We start from the raw sequence: 21,438 nt of genomic DNA on the forward strand, positions 1-21,438 counted from the left end.
TTAGGGACTTTGGATCCCTTGGATTATGGACATTTCATGCTCAAAGCTGTAAGGCACAAAAATGTCTATAACAGTTTCCCCCTAAAGTATGAGGCTGTTTATCGGGTGAAATGCTTTATTAGGAGGATCCAAAGTTCTTTCAATGCTAGGAGGAGACCTGTAATAAGATACAATACAATACATTATTTTTCATATTGTTTTCATGATCTAGCTGAGGCGGGCATTCCCATGCTCAACTTTATAAATTCATTTTTATGTACATAGGACAGACAATCATCTGATGGTAGACTGATGATCTTGATGGAATCATCATCCTTTTGGTAGGATGATTATCTATGCTGCAATGTTGTACATGTCAATGTCTTTATTTTTCCTGAATATATATCGCAGCCTGGATGGATGAAACTAGATCCGGGGTCTTCAATCTCGTCCGATCTTCACTCTAAGTACAAGTCGATCCATGTGAGAAATGTTTTGAAGTCGAACATGGAAAGACATCGCTTGATTACTAGTTAATGATGTAAACTGTTAACAAGCGCGAGAGGAATCACCGATAATGATAATGACCCTCAAGGTACTGCAGTACAATTCACGTGGTGTGAATAAAGGACTTGGCGTTGAACACCACGCAAAATCTTTCGGTCGAAGGTCATTGATGTATACCTGTCGCCGGAAGTGAGAAACTTGCCATTGAGGCATGCAAGCTTCAAAGTACTGAAGGGGTGTTCCTAGATCAATTTCTTGGATAATGAGCTGATGTCAACAAGAAGCGATCCGTCAAAGGAGGGCCTTAATGTATCCCACATCAGTGACATGGAACGGAGCAAATGATTTTGATGGAGGTGAAAACGATCTGATGATATATGGTTCAGGGTGGCGGTCATGAAAGAATGAAGTATAATGTATGGCAGTGGATGGGACACGGTTGACTTCTCTGGATGACTTCTCTTGAACATATCGGCGACACTTATATGATGGATTGGTAGCATTTACCCCAAAGGTGGATGGTATGGCGAGACCATGGTGATGTGACCGGTGAATGAAACAACCCAACCCAACTCAGGCATGGAGTGGAAGTGTCATGTTCAAGAGCGACTTGCTACCAATAAAGGTTCTTTGAGTTTCTTCCCAATTTTTCCCCAGTCATTGCTGACCAGTACCTCTTTATTTTTGTCAAGCTTTAGGAGGATAACATATGCTTGTTCTATAATTTACCCTTCGGGAAAACCCATCGCTATGTTTTAACGAGCCTAGCGATAGTGAAACTCGTTCTCGTCTAAAGACAAGTTTGTCACTATTAATCTTTTTAACGAGTCTAACGACAAAGATAACTCGGTCCTTTTCATTTTTAGAGAGTCTAAAAAGGTACGTAAAGTTAACTCCGGAAGTCCTTTTTCGTCATCTAATCCCTTAAGTCCGAAAAAGTATAAAACAATACAGAAGGGATGAATTTTCGATAGTTTTAACGAGCCGAACAAAACAAGCGCTCGATCTTTTTGTGCAATAATCCCTCAGGTCCAAAAAGATTAAAATCTAGAGGAGGGATAGCTCTTCCGGTCACTTTAACGAGCTGGAAGGCCAAAACTCGGCAACCTTTTCATATTTTACGAGTCAGATGAAAAGAGCTTAAAGAAGACTCGTCTTTTGAGGAACGAGTGATAAAATGGGTAGCAGCTGATTCCAGGTAAGGGTTGGAATTTTCCAAGCACGGCAGTGTCACAAGGATGGCTAGTGAAATCACTCTTCGCAGCTGTTCCTCAAAATGGGTAAACAATCAAATGGAGGTGAATGATCGGCCAATGGAAAAGTGGAGGTGACGGTGCAAACACAACCAAGGCTTTAATGGCTGATAATGTTACATTCACGGTGGTTATTTACCGGAGGATAGTTCATTTTTTAACGAGCTTAAACGCGGATTGAAACACTTGCTCGGTCTTATGTTTATTTTTTAACGAGCATGAACTATGTGCTAAAACTGCTCGATTAATCCAGTCATATGATAAGAATGTCTCATGTAAGATGCCATTTTTTATGGAGCTTGCGCCTTACAAAGCTATGCCCCGCATCCTTTCGTTATGCAAGTTCGGAAACGACTAATCCTACGAGTTTAAAGGGTTAGACCTACGGGTTTAAAGGGAGGACCTAAAAAATTAAAAAATAAATAGCCGCCCCTTGCTTGCACTTCAAAAGGTTTGCATGCCCCCAGGTATAAAATAGAGTTTCAAGGTTACCCCTCAATTTGCAGATAAAACATTTGTTCTACCAGGAAAGGCCTACCTCTTTCAGGTTACCAAAGATTGTTCTATTAATCTTTCAAACAAAACACTTCTTCAGCAATGTCTACCGAGATAGACAAAGGTGAGTGACAACGAGCGCCAAACACATAACTTTGACAAAAGAATCTTATTCTAGAACAACCCTTCTTCCAATCACGGATGGGGTATGGACTAGTCATATTCTCCCGTGGAAACCTACCCTATACCCAAAGTTTTCCTACCGAAGCAGACCAGGACGCATGCCCCCTAGGTTCCAGTCATATCCTTTCGAATCACTCGCGCTCATCGGGAGGACGGACCGTGGGTTGAGACATTTCTTGCACGAAGAGACCATTTAGGGATGGTATATGACTATTTGCGATGCGTGATCCGGGAAATGAAAGCTGGTCCACGAGCTTGACCACTCTTCCTTCGTGCGGAAAACACATTACTCTAAAGAGTGAGGAGACGATGGCTCCCATGCAATAAATATAGTCTCGTCCAAGGAGTAGGTTATAATCCAAGGGTCCTTGAACGACCATCACGTTCATTTGAACGGTCTTCCCTTTCAATGTTATGGACACATTGGGGAGGATCCCTAAAGGTCGACTGGTTCCTTTATCAAAACCTGTCAGATTTCTCATCTCAGGCAAAAGCGATGGCGAACTAAGCGCTTTCCAAGCAGTAGAGGAAAGGATACTCACAGATGCCCCCTCATCAATGATGGTGCCAGCCATGACCATTCTATATATTTGAACGATAATTCGGAATGGTATGCTTGCTGGCAAACGAGATCTGCCTAGTTGGTTCCAGTCGAAGGATACAACTAGGTTGCTTGGAGGTGGGACCGAGTAGACGGCCGAGTATCGCTCTTACGAACTTCCTTCCTGCGATAAAGGAATGGGTGGATTGCCCCCATGTTCGTCGGAGTCTGTGCTGAGGAAGAGAATTTGGATGGTGTCATCCTTATCCTCTTCAGTGACTGTATCATTCGAAGATAAAACCTCTGAAGGTAAGACCGGGTCAACTGCCGCCTTGACCTTTTGACTTTCGTCGGGTATTGATTCAGCAGGTTCATCTTCAATGACCGGCGCTTCAGCTGACCACTTGAGCGGGCCAGCTGGATTTTCAACTAACGAAGGACTTGGCAAGAGTTTTTTTATATCCAGGAGGAAGTCGTAACGGTGAAATCGGACGATCATCCAAAACTCTTTTAGCTTCGTCTAAGAAGGGACAACGGTGGAGGGCATGGTTGCATTCGCACAGTCTACAGGGAGATCTAGCTCTCCCTTTTTGTCCTGGGACTTCACTTTCGCTAGTTGACGGTGTGCTTTCAACATGGCTATCAGAGGTTGATGCCACCGGATTGTGCAAACAAGGAGACCAGTCCCTTAGTATCCGAGGGATGTAGGGACAATCTCTGTGAAAGTGGTCTCCCTTGCAAATGACACATGGCGATTTAGGTCTGGTCAGTGTAGTGTGTGGATTTTCATTAGACGACACTCGTTTGCCCCCAAACGCTTTTGGCTCCTTCTTCTTCTTCTCTTTCTTCTTCTTTTCCTTCTTCTCCTTAGGAACTTGACTTTTGGCTTTGCCAGCCCCATCAAACGAAGAGGAAGGAGGAGAGGAAGAATTAGAGGAAGTAGAAGGCTGGTGGGTAACTCTGGACTGGTCTAACTGTTGATTTGACTATTCAGGAATAGTGGTGTTCTGAACGACATTGGTTGAGAAGAGCCAGACCGACAAGCCAATTGTCAGTCCTGGAAACGACAATGTGGCCATATGGGGCGCACCAACATCTCCCCAAGAGGAGAAGGGACAAGGATTTCCACCAAGGGGAATTCCTTGGTTGGTAGGCTCCATTTTCTCAACCTAAAGATCAACGCAGGAAAAAGGGTATGAATATTCCGTTTAAAATAAATTTTAACGACGCTTGGACACAACTTGCTTTTTCAATTTTAAAGAGTCGAGAAAAAGCAAAAGATGACTCTAGTCTCCTTCGAATTTTAATGAGCCTGAAGTGACAAGTGCTTAGATGGACCTTTTCCGTTAAGGAGTCTGAAAAGGAATGAAAGGGACTGCTCTGGAGTTCTAGGTAGAGGGTGTGCCAAACCTTTCGCAAAATCGTAGAATACTTTTTAAGGTACGGGCGGTCAATCTTTCCGAATGCTGTGTTCAGTGCATTGCGATCAGTAGGGCGGTCGACACGGCTTCCTGTGGATAAAGGTTTTATGCCTATAGGGGTCTCCCAATATATACTCGACGGTACGTGGGAGCACAATCCGTACTGGCGCTTATCATCTCTCAGGAGGAATCACCCAACCATCAGCGAGACCGACAGTCACCAAGTTTTACGACGCCGGAACACGTCTCTAGCCTAGACCTCTATGTTGTGCGTTAAGTTACAAAGCGTTGTTAAGTTCATTCAATTTATTTTAGGTTGATCTTTCTTAGAAGTTTGCCTCTCGGATCACCACGAGATGTAGATACAATTCCTAAATGCAGTCTAAAGATGATAAGCAAGCTTTTATCTCTTTTCAACAATGAAAATCCTAGCTACAAGGGGAAAAGAAAGACACAATCTTTTCTCAAAGAGCAAAGAGCACACTGTAAATGCACTTTTCCTAAATCAAGCCATACAAACTATCAATATGCAAATGCACAAATGCATGTATTTGTTTTCACTTTCTTAATATTGATGCCTAAAAAGAAAGCTGTTGTACAAATTTGAATTCGATTTCAAGTGAAAACACAAACAAGTTTCTTTTTGAAATCAAAAGACGACTACGACACTTTGTGATTTTGAAGTAAACACTTGTTTCGACACTAGAAATTCATAAATTCAAACCAAAATACAAAAGTAAAAGCGCAATCAACTGTCAACAGCAAACAAATTTACTCCTAAGATCAAAACGACACTTACGACAGGTCTAGATCTAAAGGCGACAGTATGACTAGTTTACTTTTGTAATGGGAAACTGCAAATGATGTAACAAATACACAAAAAACAAATACAGTTTATTTTATACAACTGAGGCGGAATTAAGGCAGAGAAAAGGGGTTTTCAGATAGGTACACACACTGATAACAGGCTGCAAAAACAGAGATAAAACTGAGCAACAAGAAGGAGAGAACCACAGCTGCACAAGGCAAAGTCTGATCAGCGCACCCCTTGCACATAGAAACTGAATTGCAGCGTAGGTAGCCCTCTCGGGACCTACGTTGAAATGCAGAACCTCTTCACAGAGCCTGCGCTGAAGCAGAAACGAGAATTGTCTCTGGGTTCTGGGTCATGGTTTGCAGTTTAATGTACAGTTTTTGGCCGGATAAAAGCTATCAATAAGGTACAATTAGAAGGATGATTTAAAGGAGGATTAAGAGCTATCACAAAGGGCTGTTAGAGCATTTTTGGATCAGCTTTTCAGATCATAAACAAGCCCAGTAAATGGACTAGAGTAGCAGATCTCTACTTTGCAATTGTAAATGGAAAATGCAGTTCGATTCGGCACTCCTGAGTTTATGAGATGAACAACAATAGAAACACAAATAAACTAACTAGATACCGTCCCCAGCGGAGTCGCCAATTCGTTGTTTGGAAAAGTATCTATTCAGAATGCCCCTATCCCACTCTAAGGTGTGATAGTGCCTTAGCAACAAACAAGGAAAAATACTTGAGTATTCTTCTTTATGAAATGTAAATGAAGAGGAAGGATGTAACTAACCTGTGTCTTTCACTAGTTTGTTGATCCAATCACTCCTCTCTTCAATAGCTCCCAGCTCCCAGCTCCCTTACCGGCCCAGCTCCACCGAATTCCTGCAAGATCACAAGAGAGAGAAACTACACGAAGATATATATATACATTCATAAAAAGCTCAGGATCAGATTAAGCTAAACATGCAAATATAACAAAAACATCATTGATACACAACATGTAGGAGAAACTCAAATAGTTTATTGATATGATAATAAAGTCCAAGAGGAGATACAACCAAGTGAGTCCTGATCCAGTATCTACCTCCCAGCAAAGGAATCCCTTCCTCTCCTCCAACAAAGCATAAATCACCCAATGTACTAATCTCAATCTCAAACCAACAACAATTCTCTGCAAAGTAAAAAATTCCAGCCTCTGGATCTCTGGGATGAGGGATCCATATATAGATGTAAGCAGAGAGGATGAGTCAGCTTATGTTTTGACTTGTGGCTTCTCTCTGTCAGTTCTTGCTTCCACTTGGAGGCTGAGAGCCTCTTACTCATCACTGGTCAAATTCATTGAGGCAAGTGTCATTGGAGAAGATTCTGGAAGCTTCCAGTGTCTGTACACCTCGCGGAATGACACTGCCATTTGGAATTTCTCGCTCAGCGCACCCTGGTAGTGCATTTAGGTGCATTGCAATGCACCTAGCTAGTGTACTAGGGTGCATTGCAACGCAGGCAGCTAGTAGAGCATCTGAATTGATCCTGAATTGACTGATTCTGAGTGGTTCTTGGTGGAGAACTTCTGGGAGAAGCTGTCATTGGTTGACCTTGTTCCTTTAGGGGAAAGAACAACACTTTTAGGGACTTTGGATCCCTTGGATTATGGACATTTCATGCTCAAAGCTGTAAGGCACAAAAATGTCTATAACAAACATGATGATCTTTTACTATGTTTTCAGATAACATAGTTCCTTCTTCATGAACTTCTTTGACAATCTTCATAGGTTGTCCTTTTTCACCTGCGTAATTGACATTAACACTTGGGTTAGTACTAAAAATATGAGACTTCAGTGCCTCAGATAACATTTCATTATGTTGTGTTGAGTGTTCCTTCAATTCTTCTATCACCGGTTCAACCTATTTCTTTGAATTTCCTTCTAGTCTTCCTGTCACCATTTCAAGATATCTCCTTGAGCTTTCCTCAAGGTTTCTTGCTAACATTTCAGTATGCTAACCCAAGTTCTCTTCTAAACTTTCGAGACCCTCACACAATCTCACCTCTTCATCATCATCATCCAGAGATATTCCTTCCTCTGGCTTGCAGATAACTTCATCTGCTTCTCCTGCTCCTTCAAGCATTTTCCTCTGAACAATTTTGCCTGTGGCATCTTCAATTCTTATTCTTGACTCAAAGAACTTGAGTTCCTTTGTCCATAAGGCAATATCCTTTTGCTTCCACCTCATCCGTAATGAGTGCCAAATCACCTTCTTTCCTTTTAGTGGAAAGGTCCATCCTCTTTTCTGGTCTTCCGGTTCTTGTAGCAGCTCTATCAATATCTCCAGTCTTGCTTTCATGTCAGCAAGTTGCTTGTCAAGTTCCTCTTGACTCATCCTCTTCATGCCTTTTGTCTTGGCATCCTTTCTTCTATAGTGGCTTTCTTCAACACCTCTGCAATGATCTTCCATCATATTTGTCTTTATCTTCTCTTCATGAGCTTCTCACTCCACTGCAACAAGCCTCCGCAATATCAAGTCCTCCTTACTACAATCTTACCTCACTAAGCTCTCCTCGCTCAGTCTTTTGGTAAGCATGGTCCTCTACCTAGAACCTTCTCTTGAGCAACGTATTTGCTCCTTCTAGGCTTCTGCAAGCTCTCACTCTCCCTTGAGAACACTTCAGTTGTTCTCTCTGTCCAATCTCTTGTTGGATTCTTTAGGTTCACTGCCACTTCAGAGTGCTTTCTTTGCTCGACTTTTCTCTTTGCCTGCTACTGAAAACCTTCAATCAAAGTTTATCAAATCAGTGAAAACAAATATCATAATATATATTTTTATGATCCCTGTGGGATCATGTCAATCTACATTTTGCATGGACTACCTCAAATTATTTGCTTTCTACAAATTCTTTCTTTGAGAGTAAAACTCTTCTCCTCTCTGTTCTGCTATGTGTTTGAATTTAAAATCTCCCTTGAGAATGAAATTCTCAGCTCTCTCTGCTATCTTTCATCTTTGTTATCTTTGATCTCTGTTGTCCTTGACCATTTGCTCTATACAAATTTTCCTTGGGAGTATTTATCACATCCCATCTTTGCTATCTTACCTCCTTACTACTATCAGCATCTATCTTTTTCCAAGATCTGCTTCTCCCTGTGCAACCTTTGAACCCTTGCACACAAAACACGCTTGTTTTGTCTTTTTGTCCTGCCAGTCTTTCTAATTACCAGCTCTGTCACCTTGGCTGGTCACACTCCTCTCTTTTTGTACACAAAACCTCCTTTCCTCCTTTTCGTAGGAAATCATTTCTTGCTCTAATACCAAAATTGATGTAGCCTTAAGGTTGCACAACATTCATACCAATTTCCACCTTAAACTCTGTCATGAGAGACAGGATAGCTTGCATCACCAGTGCATGTACAAAAGCAAAAAATGTTGTTGCTGGAACTGCTTGTTCGGCCTCTCATTAATATTATGTCTCTGTGCTTCTCGAATTTACGTTGTTGCTGGAACTGCTTGTTCGGCCTCTCGTTAATATTATGTCTCTGTGCTTCTCGGATTTACGCTATTGCTGGAACTATTTGTTCGGCCTCTCGTTAATATTATGTCTCTATTTTGTCAATCGAATTCTGAAACAATGTCTCTGTTTGTCTAGAAGGATTTCAAGAAAAGATCCTACCAGCTGTGCATTCCTCCTCCATATTTCTTCCCTCGTACCATGTCTCTAGTTCTGGGCCCTATTCTCAGGATTGCATGTCTATCTTTTTTAATAAGGTTTCAGCGAGCATTTTCTCCCTTTGAGATGTGATTGCTAAACGAACATGGTCCTACTTGAACTATTTTTTCGGTCTACAGGGCAAGAAGGGTTTGAATTTCAAAACGCCTTCCTCTCATCGAAGCGGTTAACATCATCCATCCTCCATTCCCATAACTCACAAGAGACAATATTTAAGAACATATCAGTCCATACGATTCTCGAAACCCAGGAATCGAAGCTTGCAAATAGCCAACAATTAATTGATGAAACGCTGGAAGAAAAAAAAATTGTTTGGAACTCACATTGAGGAAAGAAAATCGTCGTAATAATATTACCAAGTGTTTCCCTAACTCTCTAGGCAGGCGTCTCAGTCGCAAAGCCATCCTCTGAACAGTGGAGACTAAATGAAGAAAACCCAATAAAAAATATCAAGACCAGAGAACCCCAATAAATACTGCAAGAAACAGACATGGTCTTGGAATTCTACACTGCCCTTAGGCTTACAAGTGCCTCGGGTCCTCTCATTTTTTTTCTCTGTCTCCCCCCTTGCTGCATCGTCCGTCTCTGCAACTCCAAAAAGAATTTATACATATGTCATATCTAACTACTTCTTTCCATACATGGAGGAATTAGTTATACAGTTAGAAGTCAATCCTATCCTCATCTAAACAAACTAGACCACTTGGCTTGATCTCCACACATGGATGATCACTTGTCATTTATTCCTAATTCTGTTCATAATTAGACCACTCTTAACTACTTACACTTATTGAAATTAATACAAATTTAACAACTAAGTCTTCCTCCAATCTTGTATTAGCTACAACATGTGACCACCTTGTCACATTGCTGGCCAAGTCTAGATGCTCCTGCATCATTTATACATGACTGAAATATTACATAATCCTTCCTATGCATGGTGGGGGTACAAATTACATCATATGACCAAAAGGGACTCATCAAAAGACTACAACAGACAGAGAAAAATTATTACATCATGGGTCTTGATATGACCTTTACATTGAATGATATACATGAAATTTATAACAGAGACCAAATATCTAAATAAGACCATGATAGTCATCAACAACTATCATACACCATCAGCATCCAGACCAGCAACCTGTATATGTCCATGTCAATGTAAATATCATCAACCTGTGACAAAGTATGTCTGTATATAGATATCAACTCATCCTCTTGATCTCATCAAGATCAGCTTGCTTCGTTTCTTTCCATGAATCAACTCAGCATATGTCATATCTCCAAGCAGTAACAAAATCATTCACACCATATCCTATATTAAAAACACCATAGTCATCACATGATCTTTCACATCATCATCAAGAACTACATGATCTTTCCACAAGAACCTTCAATATATCAACCATGTATCATCACTAGGGAATATCCCACATCTGATAAGCATCAACCATGATAATCAACATATGTGAGTATGAACCTATCATCATAAGGTAAGAACTCATCATCATTATGTGACTAAGCCATGTCTTCGAATATCCATGTCTTCAAATAGCTATGTCTTCATGAGACCTGTAATAACACCATTCTCTTGGCCAACCAACAATATTTGTCAATATGCAACTTAAGTAATCATCCATGTATCCATCATAGCAATATGTATCTAGCAAACCATGAGCTCATGGTCATTTGTCAAGATTTCTTGATATCATCAACAACAACAATCCTCAACCATGTGAGAGCCAAGAACTATAGAAATCATAACTACACCATATGAACTTTATGCATCTTTGAAGGTATGATGACAACAACATAAAGGAAATGAGTGGCTCATCATCAAATAATGAAGTTGTGTACTCAAGCTTTGTACTTCTCTTTGTCCTTATGAAGATCATCATGTAAGAAACATATATGTATTATATGCATCATTACAGAGTCATCCACAATCATCCATAAATCTGATCTAAACACCAACTATGTGACCCCAAGAATCATATGAGTTTTTATCATGGGCAACTCATATAGCAAGATGTATCATTTAGCCATATAAGCATCATCATAATTGATTATGTACCAAAGACTTCTAAACATAATGCCAACAATGATTTATTAGAAGCATAGCATGTTCTCTCCCTGAACCTATTCCACCTGTTCACTGTCAAATCTGATCATTGCATATATTAGTAAGTATTAAGGCATCATCATCAATCAGATATACATCAAGCTATCAACAACTTGTGAGGATCAAAAACACTTCTAAATAACATCCACAGACTGTAGTCATCTATCATCATGACAGAAAAAGATAATTGATAATTGTCTGAACCATATCAGATCAGTTTTTCTGAGTCTGTCCCACTGCATTTTTCTCAAACCTACATATACACAACTGTGCAGCTTCAAACTCGCATATATATGCAACTTGTCTTCATGAAACTTGCAAATGAGATTTAGAACATTGAATTTTCATATTTTCAGCTTCCCTTGAGTCTATCATGTTTGTACACTATGCCATGCCACATTTTTCTGACTGTACTTCCTTCTTTTTCCATATCTTTGAGTGTGATGATGTTTTCTCCTTTTGGTATGGTGCCCGAAATTTTCTCCTGCATTCCTTTTCTATATGTCCAAATTTTTTACATGCATAACATCTTACATGTTTCATATTTCTTCTATAGCAGTCAATGGCTTTGTGACCAAACATATTACAAGAAAAACAATATCCCTTAAAGTACCTGGGAGCTAATGATCTTTTTGTGTGATGGTCTTGAACCATTCTACTTCCGCATCTCGCTGCAACATGTCCAATATTATGACATATAAAACATTCAACATTATTCGTTTGGGGAGATAAGTGACTATCACTTCCATAGTTAGGAGTAAAAGATTTTCTTTGAAGAATTTCTTTCCTTGGTTGTTGATGGGATTGACCTCTTATCTCCTTGTTGAGCATTTTAGGTTTTACATTAGAGTTCCTTGCCTTAGCCTGTAAGCTAGATTCATATTCAAAAAATTCATGAAAACCAAGACCATATTTGATGGCATGAGACCTTTTACTACTAAGAATATCATCCAAAATCTTAGTACTATCTTGAAATCGTGAAAGCTTCTCATTTTCTTCTAATTTACCTTTTAGTATATTTACCTCAACCTGATGTTTCTCTTCCTTTTCAAGATACTGCTTCATCATGATTTCTTTTGCTTTTCTTCCTTCTTCCATCTGTTGCCTTAATTCAAGAACTTTGTTTTCTTATTTTCCAAGAGCTTGGAGTCATTCTTCATTTTTCTTATTTGATTTTTCAAGTTCTTCTTTTAGTGAGAAGATCTTAGCTTCAAGACTTTCATAGTAACAGGATCTATTTTTGAGTTTCTTGATTGTTGTGCTCCTTTCATTTACTTCATTTCTTAATGATGTCACTTCATATTGATAGTTGATGAGGACTCTACATTGACAATATTCCTCACTTCAATTGAAATCATACTTCTATTCGAGTGAGCTTTCTCAATTGTTGCTTTGGCACACCTTTGTTTTTGCGAGTGTCATTTTCATGTTTGAAAATGTCATTTTTTCTTGAATTCACTTTAATAAGTTTCATTTTCATGTTATCTTCACTATGGAATGTGTCATTTTCACATTCTTTAAGCCTTTTCAAGTGCCATTTGCACTTTCTCTTACTTTCGCAAGTGTCATCTTTTGGCATGAGAAGTGTCACATGTTGTAAAAGAGGATTTATTTTTCATTTCAAGAGGCAAATTTTGTACTAATGAGTCTTGTATATCATGTAGACATGTATTAGACTCATTCCCAAAGTTTTATGCATTGTCATACTAGTGTCATCACAAATTATATCTTAAGTGTCGCACTAGGAGGAGAATGTTTCAATGTCACCACATTAAGGGGATAATTTTGATTCTGAGTGTTGAGTGTTTAATGTTGTGTCATCGATTATTCCAAGTGTGTGAACATGTTCAATTCCAACCTTGGTTTCATCTCTGCTTCGTTGATCCCACACATAGTGGAATTCTAGAAAGTTTCATGCGCGACCAACATGAGCTCACTCTAGCCCCTCGGATTACACATTGCATAGTTACAAGCCTCAAGCATGCATCCGTACCTCCTGGAACTATGCAATGCATAGTTACTACCTCCAAGGACTATGCGTTGCATAGTAGCAGTGCCTAAGAACTGCCCCCTCACCTCCATAACTACACAATATTTCCTCCCATCTAGTCTCCTCATGTACATTGCACATTTACAAGAACTAGTTTTCCACCTTGTCTCCTTGAACTATGCAACTGCACAATCCAATGGCTCTCTCTCTCCTGACCTTCACATTGCTAAGTTATAGTTTGCAAAACTACCTCATAGTGACCCTCAACTATGCAATCCTACTCCTTAACCCTCCAGAACTACACATCGCATGGTTGCAAGCCCCAGTCCTTCACTCCTGTCCTCTAGAACTATGCACTGTACAATCCCTTAGCCTTCCTCCCTATTTAGTACTTAGTTCCAATTCACTTAGTGGTTTTCATGAAGAGGATTAGACTAGGATATTTTCACAGTGATGTCATCTTTTCATGAATGATTTGACTTGCAAGTACTACAACTTGACATAATAAGATGATGCTTGGAAAGGAGGAGAAGGAAATTATGCTAGAAGACGCATGTGAAGCAAGAACCTTGAATATTTCTTCAATAAATAAGATGAAGGGACATTAGTTTACGAAAAAAGACCAAATATCGGGATCACATGAAGACTCCATAACATTCGACCCATTGCAGGGTGAAGATGAAGAACAAAGTAGATCTTTCATGAAGAGGATGTACTGAATAGACCCCTCATGATGATTCAAGACAAAGTAACAAGAATAACAACTTGGCATTGCCACCTCATCATGAATTCCATGTCATCATTGTCAAGTTCCTACTCATACTAGTGCCATCACAATGTCATGTGTGTCCACGTGTCTTGCCACAACATTTGTGGATGTAATGATGTAATTATAAAAAACAAAGGACAAAATGTAATGTGTGGAAGTCCAAGAGTCATATGTGGAATATGAAAATTCGCAGTCATATATGGAAAAAATAGTCTTTAGGAAAGGTACAAAAGTCATATAGAAGTCCAAAAGTCACACTAGATGTCCAAGAGTCATGAGAGTAACCCAAGAGTCCTAAAGGATATGAAAGGTCATTCCTCTTGTTATAAAAGAAGCATCATAACTCAAGAAAATGGATTTTGGAGTGATAGACTTTGGAGATCTAGCATTGGCTTCTATAGCTTAACATAGAAGAGAATATCATTCTTTGTAGAAGCAAGAAGTGACTTAATGTTCCACTATTGGAGATAGTGGCTCTCCATTATAACTATGTACTTGTATCTTTCACTTAATAATCATAATTTTGATGAGACAACACAATTTCATGCATGTATCATGAATATTCTAAGACTATTATTTAGATGTTTGTGGTATATGTTTTGTTCATATGTACTAAGGAAATTGAACTACTTCATTGGATTTGGTACTTATCTTGTTGTATTTTATCTAATGTTTTCTGTGTCTATGTTAACTATTTCACTAGATAACTAAATAATCATTCCTTGCTCTCATGTTCCTCTCTTAGGACAATACTATTACTTTCCTTCTAGAGAATCACTCTTACTTCCCTCTCGTGAAATTCTCCTTTTCCACATTGCAATTGGAGCTTCACAATGTCAACTTACTTGCTGATTCTAAAGGTTATGTGCATACTCTCTTATGCTATATATTGTAGCCAAGGAAAACCTTATATTTATGGTAGCCAAGTTGATACTTTGGATGGGGATCCTACTCCAAAGGGTGTGAGTTCTAATTGGGACTTCACATCTAAGAGATCACCTTGGTTAATGGATTTCCAACACTATCAACAAAACTATTATGAACGTTTTAGATATTGTACTTGCTTTAAAAAGATGAGAAATAGAGCATAATTGTGCATACTTTGTGATTTGATACATCAATACCATTGTGACATTATTTCCATTTCAGTTTGATATACCTTTTATGTAATCCATTGAGACCTCCTCCAAAAACTAAATTCATATGGCTAATGCTTGTAAAAAACCTAGGGTCTTCATAGTCTCTCTCTTATTCTATTAGCAAACCAAATGTCCAAACACAAGATTTTAAACATTAATTTTAATATCTCCCTACAAAAACTCTTCTCAATCTTGTGGTAAATTTTTGGAAACCCTAAATTTCCTCCTATAGGAGAGGGATGCAATCTCAAATGGAACCTATGTTTGAGTTGGGAATTCTTACATAAACATAAGTGACCCTAATACAACAATGCATCATCCTTCCACAAAATTTTATCTAGCGCTCTTGGGTTATATTGTAGTTATTGAATGTTCTTTCATACCTTTTGATCTTTCTATTATTCTATCATAACTCCTCCCACCTAATCATACTAGAAAATCGAAATAGCATAAAATAAACCCTTTGTCTCTTCTTCTTTGCTTGAAAGAGCATTTTCCACCACATTTTGTTTTCCTCTTTTGTAAATAATTATAAGGTCATAACCTAGAATATTTGTAACTAATTTTTGTTTCTCTTCTTAAGATAATAATTTATAAGTAGTATTATATAATAGCGTGTTCTATTTTTACCTTGAAGTGTATTCCTATTTGGTAAGGGTGTCATTTATTAAATGCATGTTGTATGTCCAACATTTCTTTTACAAAAATGGGTTTGCATAAGTTCTTTTCTTTACAATAATTGTTTCCAAAGGAGAGGGGCCTTCTTTATTGCATTAATCTTCACCAATGTCATACCCTAAGAAATCACAATCCATAATTAAGGCTTTTGTGAAATCGGGCATGGCTAGGAGATGAATTGTAGACATAGTCCCCTTAAGTTTTAAAAAAATCTTTTCTTACTTCTTGAGTCCAATAAAATGCCTCATTTTTCAATAAAATTATGAAAGTTATTTTTGTTCAACCATAATTATTGAAAATTTTATAGTAATATACCATGAATATTCAAAATCATCCAATATTGTTCAAGTGTTTAAGAATTATGCATTCCATCATAGTTTTAATTTTGTTAGGGTCACTGATTATGACCTGAAGGGGAGCATATATTGGGTTAAAACTATATGGTATGACCCCAAGGGGAGGAATATATGGGGCTAAAGATACATGTAGTGTGTAAATTTATATGTGATAGGGTTGGATTAGTAATGATGGGGGAAAATGTGCAATGTGTGGATGATTAGGGAGAAGTAATCTAGAAGTATGAATGTACTAGGTTATTTGGAGGATATTTTCCTATTACTTAAGGATTTACTGTGTAACACATCTCTCTTATCTATAATAGAATTATGTTCCACACTCATATTGGTGTACATAGTGTGACTTCTAGTTATTTAGGTATTTAGATCATAAGATTTGGTATCATAGTTATGATTCTAGGGTTTTGCTTCTTCAAACAAGTTAGCTTGGACATTTTGCTATAAATTTCTTTCAAGGAAGTTTCAAATAGTTAAATTTTGAGGATATTGAGATCAAATATCATAGTACACATGATTAAAATTGTGAGTTCAAGTTCACTAGATTTTTAGAGATATATCCTATGTAATATAGGGTTTGTGACTAATTTTAAAATTAGTCCCAAACAAGTCATATTATAAGTTTCATTGTAATTTCTTTATCAGAGTTTTAGATAGTGAAATTTTGAGGTGATTTAGGAGAAATAGAAAAGTAAAAGGGGTAAAAATTTGAGATTTTGATTCTCTACACTTTTAGAGATATTCCCCATGGAATCTATGGTTTTATCAAATATATATTTAAAATATATACAAAAATTATGGAATAAAAATGCAATTTATATAAATATCAAGTTCTCAATATGGTTATAGATTATCAATGTTGAAAGCCCAAATTTACATTCCTAACTATCTCATCTATCATTGTGAGATTTTAAATTATTTCATGAGAAGAATTGGAACTTCTCATCATCAATATCCAGGTGTTAGGAAATCATGCTTGGTAAGGTTGAGTGAAGGTAAAGAGGAACAAATATCCCTAGAATTGATAAAGTGATGAAATTCCAATGACCTATAAGAATTCGTCTCAATTGCAATTGTTTCCCACAACCACCATCTAGAGGGTAGTTTCCATATTAAAAATGGTCACTAAGCTACCTTCAACCACTACAAGAACGAGAATCTCAACTTTTGGTTGTCAACCATGGATTTAGATTCCCTAGCGACCATTAAGAGTCTCAAAGGGAACCCCAAAATCATAGCTATAAGCCTTACCCCCTTCACGGGTTTCTTCCTACCATGAGTGTTTGTAACTTTGCATGGTGAGGTACCTTTTAAGCTCCCTAATCTATAAAATTCTATTTCTTAGTGTGAGAATGACCAAGGGGGGTTATTTATGTGACTACCCCCAAGGTTCTAACCTAACTAAAATATTTTTTATGGTTCCCAAATAATGAAAGAGCCATCTTAACAATTGATAAATTCCAAGAAGCATTATACATTATGATAATTTAGAATCTAATATGACGAGTTATCTTTCTTTTGAACAAATGATGTAACAACATAGACATACACAATTTTTTTTCCTTAATATGTATTATTTAGTTTTTACATTTTGTTGGGGCATTGCCCATCTGATTTGTATAAATTAAGGGACCTTCGAGATTGTCTGCATTGTTGAACAAGTAGTAAGAGACATGAGGCTATATCAGTGAACAAGGCACAATGAGATTATTGTTGTATTACTTTTTTATATAATATAGTATGTAATTTTGTATCATCTGAAGTATTAATTCGTGAGTAACACTTTGCAACCCTGGTGGTGAAGGACATCCCCCTTCATTGGTCAGGTGTTGTAGTTGTCCTTATTAACTATATTTATCATAGGAACTTCATAATCCCTTATGTTTCAATTGTGTGAGAGGTTGTTGATTATCAATAGTTAGTATTTACACTTATTGTTTTGAGGAGGTTGATTTGTTGGAATTGGGATAATGTTGCATTGATTTGTCTAATGAGTGATTTTTTTATTGTTAACTACAAAATTATTTAACTGTTATTACTTCCAGGGTGGCTTGATTGCTTTTATTGTAGATTGGTTTATTCCTTCTTATAGATTTGTTCAGTTGTTGTTAATTGTAGCGTGATTTGGTTGATGTTATTTTTTATTTCCTGTATTATGAATATGTAATATTCCTAATTAGCTATGGCTAATTAGAATATTCGATTTTTTTCAATTTTTGCCTTCTATATTTATTTGTAAATAAAAAGTGAGGAAGGGGGACATAACTCACTTTAGAATAAGAAGTCACTTCCTAGGAAGCACAACGTTGTGACTTAAAGGGGGCCAAAGGGGGATGCAGAAATGGAGCCCACATAGACACACGGAGAGACTGCACAGGAGGGAAGGAACAAGTGGCAAGAGGGGAACCACGCAGGAAGAGGTGAGCCTTGGGATTGAGAGAGGCGAGGGCTATAAAAGAGAGAGGAGCCCCGTCATTTTGATTCATTCAGTTATGTGAATTTTTAGCTAGTCGTTTCGAATTCTGAGCACGCTGGCTGTTTAGTTGGTCTACAGCATTGTTTAGTGCATTGAGTGCCTCTGTTTGGAGAACTCACCCTTAGCCATGGGGGACTTCGAGTGCCTGCTCGAGAAAGGTATTTCTATCAGCATTTCAGCAGTAGCTTTATCAACATTTCAGTAGCAGTTTCATCAGCATTTTGGAGGACTGCGCAACACTTGGAGAGGGACGCAGTTCTTTTTGGTTGTAGTGCTGGATTGGGGTTTTGCAGGTGGAGTTATGTTGGGAGATTGAGCAGGGGTCCAGATCTTGTCTCATTGGAGGATTTTTGGCAGGGTTCAGGCAGTGTTTCAGGCAGTGTTTAGAGGGGCTTTCTTCAGTGGCAGCGGAGGGCATTGAGGAATTCCGCAGAACCCCAAGAGGGTGTTTTCCAGAGGTCGGCCATTCCAGGAAAGCTTTCTGGGTTTTCTGGGTTTCTTGAGTAGAGCCCGAATCCAGAGTTTCAACTTTTTCCGAGGAGGGGAGTAGCCCCAAATCATCATTTGTTTTCTAGCAACAACAGTTACTAGCACAACAGTGCATCCACGCAGAGAGGCCATTCTTGTCATTCTGAGAGTATTTCTTCACTTGCCTTGTGCAAGTTGAGGTGCCATCTGTCTAATCACCTCTTGTACTCATTTTATTACTCAGTATAATAAAATGGCTTAGCATTTCTCGCTGCATTTCTTGTGTATCTACTTATATTTCCAGTTTACATTATTATATGTTGTTCCACTATTATTTTATCACTTCTGAGTTATTATTTCGTTTGCACATATTTGGTTGGAGTTTTTGTTGGGGTTTGCGGAATATTCTGAGTTAGGAATATTACAGTGGTATCAGAGCATAGATTTGGCTCAGTCTGTGGAGCTAGCAATCTATGATACCAGGGGAAAAACCCTACATTTGGTACAGAGGTAGGAAGTACAGAGACACTGGACGTAGGTTGGAGAATACCTACGGGGAGGGAGACTATGTTCCTGTGGTGGACGTAGAACAAGTGGATCCTGTGGTAGACGCAGAACAGAGAGAGCCAGTAGTGGACGCAGAATAGATGGCCGATGAGGATGGGAAGAGATTTCTGGATATGCTCCTCAAATAAATACAGGATCTGTCGAGGCAGATTGAGGTGATGGGGCAGAGATTCACAACAGTAGAGGCCAGACAGCGTGAGAGCCCATGGGTTTTTCAGATTGGTGAGGGATTAGGTGCATCCCACCATTTGCCAAAGTAGCGTGATACTGCGTAGCAGGTGACCTCACATGCCCCTACATGCTCTACCATGCCCACTTTCTTAGGAGCCGACACAGGGGCCGTAGCCCAGCAAGAGGTAGAGCCTGGACATATGGGCGATTATTTTACAGAGTACCGGGCCTATGGGCAGGAGTTCAGGGAAGCCCTCTCATTCAGAGATTTTGTTTAGCTCCAGCGGGATAGTAGACCTCGCGACCATCACAAAGGGTGCTGGCATTACCATGATGGTGACACCCACCGTGCATCAAGTAGATTCCACTTGCCCATGTTTGATGGTTCATCAAACAGTTCAGAAAAGTCTTGGGTGGAGAAGCTGGACATTTATTTCCAGCTTAACCAAATGTCAAAGATAGAGGCCATCAAGGTGGCAACGTTGCATTTGGATGGTGAGCCCTAATATTGGTGGTTTCATGGGATGGTTACACTAGGGTACTCCACAGTGACGCCATATGCTGAGTTTACCAAGAGACTGATGGAGCGATTTGATCGGAGGGATCCAGAGCAGCATTTTGTTGATCTGACGAGGCTCAAACAGACAGGGAGCCCAGAGACCTACATTGCAGATTTCTTGAGGGTCTTTGTGATGGTGCCAGACCTATCCATGGCACGGAGGGTCTATATGTATGTTGAGAGGTTAGCAGAGCCACTTTGGGGTTTAGTCCGATCCACTAAACCGGCCACACTCTAGGACACTATCAGCAGGACCCAGGACTTACAGGATGTCTTACCCAGGGCCCGAACGCCTTACCCTCAGAGACAGACTTTTTAGTCTAAGGGGAAGGATGTAAGGATTTCTCCTCCAAAGGGGAATCTAGGACGAGTACAGCTTGATGATGATGCCAAGAGGGAGTTGAAGAAGAAGTGGTTGTGCTTCACATGCCAGGAGCCGTGGGCACCGGGACATAGATGTGCTGCTGGCAAAGCACCTTTTATTGAGGTCTTCTCCCAAAGCAGTGGAGAAGAGGATGACGAGGATGATGTGGAGGCAGGAGATAGCCATGTCATACAAGGACCTTTGCCACCTCCACTGCCATCAGCAAGTGGTGCACCTTTTGCACCTAGCGGAGGGGCCCTTGCAGCATTGCGATGAGTACCCAAATATCTGACACTACGCGTATGGGGGACAGTACGTGGCCAGTGAGTATCAGTTTTTGTGGAAAATGGGGCGACCCACAACTTCATCGATGCCCAGATGGTTGAGCAGAGAGGTATACAGATAGAGAGCTTCAATGGGTTTTCAGTCTTGGTCCCAGGAGATCAGACCATGACGTGTGCTCGATATGTTCCAAAGCTTTTAGTGACGATGGGCACCTACACGTTGACTGACCACTTTTTTGTGGTTGATATTTCGGACACCAACATAATATTGGGTGTTCAGTGGCTTATCACTCTAGGGAAGGTCACGACAGATTGGAAGACCCTAGAGATGGAGTGGAATGATGAGAATATAGGGAGGCATGAGAAGATACAGGTACAACACACATATCTGCCTCAGACTATTTTGGCTCATTGGATGGAGGTAGTCTTCCGAAAAGGGGACATAGAGTGGGCAGTGGAGTTGCTCGCATCAGAGGCAGGGACTTCAGGGCAGACGGTACATCCAAAAATACAGTCTATCCTTGATCGATATGCCATAGTGTTTGGGGCGATTCCACCAGGACAGTCGTCGGATCGGGGGTTTGAGCACACCA

Source organism: Pinus tabuliformis, chromosome 2_1, assembly GCF_031772625.1.
Source record: "Pinus tabuliformis cultivar Carrire ecotype Pingquan chromosome 2_1, CPIR1, whole genome shotgun sequence".
NCBI lineage: Eukaryota > Viridiplantae > Streptophyta > Pinopsida > Pinales > Pinaceae > Pinus > Pinus tabuliformis.